Below are 9,971 nucleotides of genomic sequence, written 5' to 3'. Positions count from 1 at the left end.
TTTGGGATGCATAATTTCAAATGACATTTTCAACGAAATTAGAAAAAGAAACAGAAAGAGTATAAGTATTTTTTTAAGTTTTTTTTAAAGCTCTATGCCCAATATGGGGCTCGAACTCACAACCCTGAGTATAAATTTAATTATTTTATTCTACCATTATTTATTGCTAATAAATCTAATTCTGAGAATATTATAATTAAGAAGCAGTAGTATTACAACTGGATATATTTTGTTCTTTGTTAGCAGTCCAAAAGAAATGAAAAGGGCAGTATATGTGCATTTTCCCCCCAATCTAGCACAACAGAATTCAAGGTGAACCTTTCATGTTAATCTTTACTAAACATAAGAGAAAATTACAGAATGCCATAAACCCAATTGCACACTAACATTTCTAAGTAGAGCTATTAAATCATGCCGTACTGTAGAAGGTATATTTAGTATGTCATAGAATTAGAAACAGACTGGAGAGGTCATACAACCCACCTTTGGGCCTTTAGTGGATGTGAATCTAGCCTCTTTCTAAAGGCTCTCCAATGCTTTGACATTTCTTGGAAAGTTCCTTTAGATCTAATTTATACCTTCTGTTATGAAGCTTAAGCCTGTCTTTTATGATTACAGCATATTTTTCAATGGCATTAGTGCCGTTAAGGCAGGAATTTAACCCAGAAGTTAGTGCACAGAGTAGCAGAGCCAGACTGCCCGAATTCAAATCCTAGTTTTACCGTTTACTAGGTAAACCTCGGGCTGGGTAACTTGGGCAAGTTACTCAGTTTCCCTGAGCCTCAGTTTCCTGAGCTGCAAAACGAGGATAGTAATATTAACTACCTTATATACTTGTAAGGATTCGAGTTGTTTCATATAAAATACTTAGAGAATGATCTAATTGTTCGATAAACATTAGCTGTTCTTGGGCACCTCTGTGGCTCAGTGGGTTAAAGCCTCTGCCTTCGGCTCAGGTCATGATCCCAGGGTCCTGGGATCGAGCCCCGCATCGGGCTGTCTGCTCCGCAGGGAGCCTGCTTCCCTTCCTCTCTCTGCCTGTCTCTCTGCCTACTTGTGATCTCTGTCTGTCAAATAAATAAATAAAATCTTAAAAAAAAAAAGTTTAAAAAAAATTAGCTGTTCTTATGTATACGCATATCAAGACGTGTCTTACTAATCTATTGCTACAAAACAAATTTCTCCCAAATTTAGCGACTTAAAACAAACATTTATTATCTCACGATTTCTGTGGTCCGGGCCTTGGGGAGCTGTTTGGCTGAAGAGTGAAGCTGTCACCTGGGGCTGCAGTCATCTGGAGGCTTGAGGAAGGCTGAAAGATCTGTTCCCAAGATGGCTCACTCACATGGCTGTTAGCAGGAGGCCTCAGACCCTCTCTGGCTCTTTCGAGGAGGCCTCACTTCCTCCACCTGGATCTTTCCATGGGGTGGTTGAGTGTGTGGCCTCCCCCAGAGAGCAAGGAAGAAACTTCACTGCCTTCTGTGACCTACCCTCAGAAGTCACAATCCGTCATTTTCACCACATTCCATTCATGAGACGCCAAGTCCAGCCCATGCTCAAAGGAGGGGCACGAAACCACTCCTTGAAGGGAAGAGTGACAGAGAAGCAGCGGACATATTTTTTAAACCACCACAAGGGGTCATTCCTTCTTTCTTTCAGGGCCTCTGATTTTCGAGGGAGAATCCTTACAGACCCCCTCATTGGGCTATTGTCTAAACAGTAGAAATGAGAGAGGATTTTCAGTCCAAGTTTCACATTAAATAAAGAAAAGGGAATGTAGTCTAGATTATCTAGATTATCTAGGGAAAATCAACAATAGTAATGGATGTGTTATAAATAAAAGGAGCCAGTTAAAAATGGCTTCGAACGATCTGTCCAGGGCTGTATTAGTAGGGATTTAGAATCTTGACTAATATGCCAGCGCGTATCTAAACAAATCAGAGGGTCGGACCATAATAAACTATACCGAACTCTCACACCCTGGGCCCCAGTTCTTTCTAGCATTTGAACATGGACAGAGCCATGATAGAATACTTGTTTCTCAAATACATGAACTCTCAATGAGTATAAGAATTTTGTTTTCCATTTTATGGTAACTGATTTAAAAATCCAATATAAAATCTGATGTAAAAATAAGCTGAGGGGCACCTGGGTGGCTCCGTGGGTTAAGCCTCTGCCTTCGGCTCAAGTCATGATCTCAGGGTCCTGGGATCGAGCCCCACATCAGGCTCTCTGCTCTGCAGGTATCCTGCTTCCCCCCCTCTCTCTGCCTGCCTCTCTGCCTACTTGTGAGCTCTCTCTTTGTCAAATAAATAAATAAAATATTTTTAAAAAATAAGCTGAATATGATTTTTCTCACAGTTAAATGTGAATTCTGTTCTATCATAATTCACAATCAGTTGTTTAAAAATGTGTATATATAACTTCCAGGTAGATAGATAGAGGCATTATGTATGGAGATACAAATACTTTATCATTAAGAAACAGCTTTCTGGGGCGCCTGGGTGGCTCAGTGGGTTAAACCTCTGTCTTCAGCTCAGGTCATGATCTCAGGGTCCTGGAATTGAGCCCCAAATTGGGCTCTCTGGTCAGGGGGGAGCCTTCTTTCCCCTCTCTCTCTCTCTGTCTACCTCTCTGTCTGCTTGTGATCTCTGTCTGTCAAATAAATAAATTAAATCTTTAAGAAAAAAAAAAAAGAAAGAAACAGCTTTCTAGGGGCACCTGGGTGCCTCAGTCAGTTAAGTGTCTGACTCTTGGTTTCAGTTGAGATCATGATCTCAGTGTTGTGAGATCAAGCCCTCCATCAGGGCTCTGTGTTCAGCATGGAGTCAGCTTAAGATTCCCTCTCCCTTTTCGTCTGCCTCGCCCGCTTGTGCTCTCTCTCTCTCTCTCTCTAAAATAAATAAATAAAGCTTTAAAAAAAAATGGCTTTATAGTCAGGGCACCTGGCTGGTTCAGTCAGCAGAGCATGTGACTCTTGATCTCAAGATTGTAAGTATAAGCCCCACATTGGGTGTAGAGACTACCCAAAAATTAAATCTTTTTTTCATTTTCTAAGGCAGGGAAGGGACAGAGGGAGAGGGAGAGAGAATCTCAAGCAGACTCTATGCCCAGCACAGAGCCCAACTTGAGACTCAATCTCACAACCCCAAGATCATGACCTCTGAAATCAAGAGTTGGATGCTTAACTGACTGAGCCACCCAGGTGTCCCATAAAAATAAAACCTTAAAAAAAACACACACACACAAACATGGGGCGCCTGGGTGTCTCAGTGGGTTGAAGCCTCTGCCTTCAGCTCAGGTCATGATCACAGGGTCCTGGGATTGAGTCCCGCATTGGGCTCTCTGCTCAGCGGGGAGCCTGCTTCCCCCTCTCTCTCTGCCTGCCCATCTGCCTGCTTGTGATCTGTGTCTGTCAGATAAATAAATAAAATCTTTAAAACAAACAAACAAACCAAACACAAAACAGCTTGGTGAGTCCTCAAGATTATAGTGTTCAATTATACTTATTTGAGGGGCACCTGGGTGGCTCAGTTGGCTAAGTGTCTGCCCTCCAGCTCAGGTTATGATCACGGGGTCCTGGGATGGAGTCCCACATCAGGCTCTCTGCTAGCGGGGAGCCTGCTTTTCCCTCTCCCTCTCCCTCTGTGTTCTCTCTCTCAAATAAATAAAATCATTAAAAAAAACAATGTTGAACCCTCCCAGTACCTCCTGAAAGCCCCCTCGTCCCTCCTCTGTCACTACTCCCACCCAGGTAACCTCTATTCTAACTACTAGCCTGCTGATTAAAGCCGTCCAGTTTTTAGGTTTATGGAAATGAAATCATACACTAGGGCTTTGCAGCTGGTTTCTTTTGCTGGACCTCGTGTTCGTGAGACCGAGCTGTGTGTTACATGCAGTAATACTTTCATTAGAGTGTTCCATTTTGTGAATATACCACTTGTTTTTTAAATCCACTGGTGCCATTCACTTATTTATTTTTTTAAAGATTTGGTTTGAAAGTAATCTCTGCACCCAGTGTGGGGCTTGCACTCAACTCTGAGAATAAGAGTCACATGGTCTACCGACTGAGTCGGCCAGGGGCCCCCACTGACACCATTTATTAAACTGCCGGGTCTTGGTGCACCTGGGTGGCTCAGTCTGTTAAGCGTCCTACTCTTGATATCAGCTTAGGTCAGGATCTCGGAATGGTGAGAGAGAGCCCCGCCTCAAGTTCCACATTGGGTGTGGAGCCTGCTTAAGATTCTTTCTCTCCCCCTCCCCCGTCCCTCCCTACTACACTCTCTCTCAAAAAAAAAAAAAAAAGAAAAAGAAAAGAAAAGAAAAGAAAAACAAGGGGCGCCTGGGTGGCTCAGATGGTTAAACACCTACCCTCAGCTCAGGTCATGATCCCAAGAGTCCTGGGATGGAGCTCCAAGTTGGGCTCCCTGCTCAGCGGGGAGTCTCCTTCACCCTCTCCCTCTGCAACCCCCCGCCTCAAGTGACCTCTCTCTCTATCCAATAAATAAAATCTTAAAAACAAAAACAAAAACAAACAAGCAAACAAAAAAAAAACAAGTACTGTGTCTTAACCCCAAACTTGCCCTTCTAGTTTCAGCTTTGTAAGGAGGCAGCTGACTCAGCCAACAGACTATAATTAGTTCTGCCGGCTGGGGGCGCCAGAGGGAGCCTGGAGCCTGGAAACCGAGACCGAGTTTACCCGCTTCCTGTTGGTTGGCGGGTCCTGTCACCATCATCTCTTCACAACAGCAGAGGGTTCCAGTCTCAAGTTTCATAGTGTACCTCAACCCAGCCTCATGCTGTCCCATCAGAACGACACCCAACGCCAGGCAATAACCCCTCCTCAGACCTCCAGGTCCCAGCCCCTTCCTCTAAGCTGGGAGTACCCCAGCTCTGCACTTGGTTCCCCAGCTGTAGAGACGGGAATTCCTGCAATATGGTCTTATCACAGCGTCCCCTTTATCCTCTTTTAGTTCTGCAGTACCCGTTCAACCAAACGATGCCTTATATTCTGTTTGTTTGTTTGTTTGTTTTGTTAAAGCTGCTGATCTAACTGCAACAAGAAAGTAATTTCTGTTTTGTCTCCAGATTCTGATGGTCACATGATTCTACCAGTAAGGGGTGGTTCCCCTGTCTCCAGTTTGGGCCATTATGAGTAGCGGTGCTATGAATGTTCTCATCCCTGTCTTTGGGTGAATATGTGTCTATAACCTAGAAAATGGAATTGCTAAGTCATAGGGGGTGTGTGCTCACTTTTAGCAGACACAGCCGAAGGATTTTTCCCAAATGGTTGCCGCAGTAACTGCATTGATTTCAAGGCATTCTCCCGGATCTCACACCTGATTCTCAGAACTTCTAGACATCATGAAGTCCCACATTCTTGTAATTTACTCTCCACGTCAGGATTTTTATGTTGCAATGCTAACGAAAACTAGACTCTGTTGCTTAAAGAGGGACTGTATATCCTTAGTTCCTCTGGGAGTACCTGGCACATAGTAGGTGGAGCTGAATAAATGACAAGAACAAAAGGAAGTTTAAATCTGTCCCTTTGTACAGCTGAACTCATGTGAAACAGTAATGTAAACCGAGGGCAGTCCTGTCCGAGGGCACACTCAGTAACCCGAGAACACATCCCTCTGGGCAGCTGGAGATAAACAGGCCTTGGTTTCCACCGGCTGCTTCTACCGTCCTGCAAGACCCATTTCGGGCCTCACAGTCTGCTGAAATGACTTGACAGAGGAGCAGACCCAATGCGACAGTGGCAGGGGGTGCTGCTCATGGGCTGGGCAGTCTCCGGGCTTAAACCCTTTCCCCAGGGCGTCTGGGTGGCTCAGTTGGTTAAGCGTCTGCCTTCAACTCAGGTCATGATCTCAGGGTCCTGGAACCAAGTCCCACACTGGTCTCCCTGCTCAGTGGGGAGTCTGCTTCTCCCTCTGCCTCTGTCTACTGCTCCCCCTGCTTATGCTCTCTCTCTGTCAAACAAGTAAGTAAAATCTAAAAAAAAAACAAAACCCTTTTTTTAAATTTATGTAAGCTCTACATCCAACATGGTGCTTGACCTCACAACCGTGAGATCAAGAGTCACATGATCCACCGAATGAACCAGCCAGGCGCCCCCTTTCTCAAAAATCTTCAATGGAGATCTGAAACTGAATTGAATCCCGTGGAGATTTATTCTTAGAGGGACTCAGACTTCAGGGGGTTCCCCCTCAAACCTCCTCGATATCTTAAGAATCACCTACACAGGGGCACCTGGGTGGCTCAGTCGTTAAGCATCTGCCTTTGGCTCAGGTCGTGATCCCAGGGTCCTGGGATCGAGCCCCGCATCGGGCTTCCTGCTCCACGAGGAGCCTGCTTCTCCCTCTCCCACTCCCCCTGCTTGTGTTCCCTCTCTCACTGTGTCTCTCTGTCAAATAAATTAATAAAATATTTTTAAAAATTAAAAAAAAAAAAAAAGAATCACCTACACATGGGGCACCTAGGTGGCTCAGTGGGTTGAGCCTCTGCCTTCAGCTCAAGTCATGATCTCAGGGTCCTGGGATCGAGCCCGCATCGGGCTCTCTGTTCAGCGGGGAGCCTGCTTCCCCCCCACCCCCGCCTGCCTCTCTGCCTACTTGTGATCTCTCTGTCAAATAAATAAATAAAATCTTAAAAAAAAAAAAAAAAAAGAATCACCTACACAAGCTCCAAGGCAAACAACCCACATCTGCAGACCCCACCAGAAACCTTTACAAGCCGAACTCTGAAGAACCAATGGGTTTCTAGCACCTGTTGGGAGCTCAGGGCTCTTGACTTCAGCTGATCATGGAGAAAAAGCAGGAATTTGCTAGATGTTGGTTCAGGAAGTTGGCCACCATCTAGCCCTTCAACCTGATCAACAAACATTAGAGAAAGGGAAAGGTGGAGGAGGAGTGAAGGCAACATACCCATTTGTTTATAAAATAACTTTTTAGAAATAATCTCTACACCCAATGTGGGGCTGGAATTCACAACCCCAAGATCAAAAGTTGGATATCCACTGACTGAGTCAGCCAGGCACCCCTATTAAATCATCTTCATGCGCTCTAGAACAACACAATTTACAACTGCAAAAATCTATTTTTATATAACAGGATTGTTAGAGTGATATTCTTCCGACTTTATAAGTAATATAAACTTAATGGGGTTCTATTAATAGAATAGTCAAAACAATTGACTATCTGAGACCTTGAAAAGACGGGAAGGGGGGACCTCTCTCTCTCCATGAAGTGGTTCATCATTAACTGGTCTAGCTCAGCTGCTTAGAACAGCAAGGCTCAAGAGAGTGAAGGCACAAGTTGTGCAGGCTTCAGAAAAGTCACACAATGTCATTTCCATACTATTCTATTGCTTTAAGCAGATCCTAAGACCAGATTGATTGCAAGAGGCAGTGATACCAAGGGTGTGAATTTAGGGAGGCGTGATTCACCAGGGGCACTTTATAGTAGTCTACCATAGTTATATGTGTGTGTACGTGTGTGTGTGTGTGTGTGTGTAAAATCCCATGGACTTCATTTGAGGCATGCTTGCCAATGCACTTAAACCTCTGCAAGGTCAATCCGTCAACAGTTTTACTTTGTGCAGCAATCACGAGGAACAAAGTAATGGGCTTGGAATACACATTCCATTTATCTTGTAATTTTTGGCTAAAAGAATGCTTTCAGATCCATTAAATTCTTTCAAATCCATCCCATGGACTAGGTAAAGGTGCATGTCCCTGTGGTATGATAGGACATTCATTTGGTATTTGATCCCAGTTCCTGGCTCAGAGCTTCTACAACCTTTGGGATTTCCTGAGTATTAGAAGGGTCTTTTGTTTTTCATGATGAACCCATTTACATCACACCTGACCAACTTACGGTAAAGTTTCTAGAAAGCCTCAATTTAAGGCTGGTCACCAGAAAGACCCAGTAATGAGAGGGTTGAAAGTTTCAGCCCCACCCCTGACCTCCTTGAAGGGAAGGATGGCTGAAGATTGAGCTCGTTAAGGGAGAAAGTCTTGAACAAAATTTGAACTTCCAAGCTGGTGAAGCATCCAGGTGCTGGGAGGAGGGTGTGACCAGAGGGAGCAGGGAAGCTCTGTGCACCCCACCACTGGAACTTTGCCTGTGCCTCACTTCTGTTTGGCTGCTCCTGAGTTGTGTCCTTGATCATAAACCAGTAAAATGTCCTCCTGAGTTCTCTGAGCCATTCTAGCAAATTATCAAACCTGAGAAGGGATTGTGGTGACCCCTCCTTTATGGCCAGTCCCTCAGAAGCGTGGGTGATGTCTCTAAGACTTACAACTGGTCCTAAAGCTGGAAGGGGGGCAGTTTCGCACGGTCTGCGCTAACCCCAGGTAGTTACAGTCAGAACTGAAGTGAATTCTTGAACACCCACTGGGTGTCCTGAGAATCAGAGGATTGGTTGTCGGCATGGGGAAACACTCCAGAAGTCCCATTTTTGCAGTAGGTAGGAGAGCTAAGACACACACAATTTTTTGACGCAGCATATACTTTTTTTTTTTCCACTGTGGTTCCTCCTCTTTAAGAATAAAACATTAGGGCGCCAGGGTGGCCAGTTGGTTAAGCGACTGCCTTCGGCTCAGGTCCTGATCCCAGCATCCTGGGATCGAGCCCCGCATCTGGCTCCCTGTTCGGCGGGAAGCCTGCTTTCCTTCTCCCACTCCCCCCACTCATATTCCTGCTCTCGCTGTCTCTCTCTCGCTGTCAAATAAATGAACAAAATCTTAAAAAAAAAAAAAATCCAAAGTTCCAAGGAGAAAATTGAATTGACTGCCATCTACTTATATACATGCACACACAGCACCACTGGAAACAAGATATCTAAACTGTCTGGAAACAAATAAACTGAGTATCATGACAGCAAACATTTCTGCTAATAGTTCCTGGCAAGCGTTAAAATCAATTTAGAGCAGATAGTGGTGCTGGACGTGTCCAGAAAGTGAGTTACGCTGAGATCTATAAAACAAACAAAAAGCTTCCTATAACATTTTCAGTGGGACAAGGTCTGAAAAATCAACCTTCTCGATTTTTCTCAAAAAGGTATCTTCTCAAAAGTACCAATAGGCAGTTCTGCAATGATGAGCTACAGTTAGACTATCGTCTTGAGTGTTCAGTTCTGAAAGCACTTTGGGAGGCCTTGTCACCTGCAGCACCTTGGATAGAGGATTAGCGGGTCTCCGTTAGCCTCCACAGCCTTAAGGGGATCTTGTTTAGGATTCTCAGACCCTACATGGGCAATGAACATGCTACTTTGCTTTTTCATTTTGGAGTAAAACTGTCTTCTAAATAGTTTTTCTCCTATATCGTTTTTGCTCAACTACATAAAATTGTGATTTTTTAAAAAAAATGTAAATGTGTGGGGCGCCTGGGTGGCTCAGTCGTTAAGTGTCTGCTTTCAGCTCAGGTCATGATCCTAGGGTCCTGGGATCCAGTCCCGTGTCGTGTTCCTTGCTCAGCAGGGAGCCTGCTTCTCTCACTGCCTCTGCCTGCCTCTCTGCCTGCCTGTGTGTACTCTCTCTCTCTCTCTCTCTCTCTCTGGCAAATAAATAAAATCTTAAAAAAAAAAAAATGTAGGGGCGCCTGGGTGACTCAGTGGGTTAAAGCCCCTGCCTTTGGCTCAGGTCATGATCCTAGGGTCCTGGGATCGAGTCCCGCATCGGGCTCTCTGCTTCAGGGAGAGCCTGCTTCCCCCTCTCTGTCTCTGCCTGCCTCTCTGCCTACTTGTGCTCTCTGTCTGTCAAATAAATAAATTTTTTTTAAATATTGTATTTATTTCACAGACAGAGATCACAAGTAAGCAGAGAGGCAGGCAGAGAGAGAGGGGGAAGCAGGCTCCCCACCGAGCAGAGAGCCCGATGCGGGGCTCGATCCCAGGACCCTGGGATCATGACCCGAGCCGAAGGCAGAGGCCTTAACCCACTGAGCCACCAGGCGCCCCTAAATAAATTT

Source organism: Martes martes (assembly GCF_963455335.1).
Source record: "Martes martes genome assembly, chromosome: 11".
Classification (NCBI taxonomy): domain Eukaryota; kingdom Metazoa; phylum Chordata; class Mammalia; order Carnivora; family Mustelidae; genus Martes; species Martes martes.
This window is presented reverse-complemented; position numbering follows the sequence as displayed.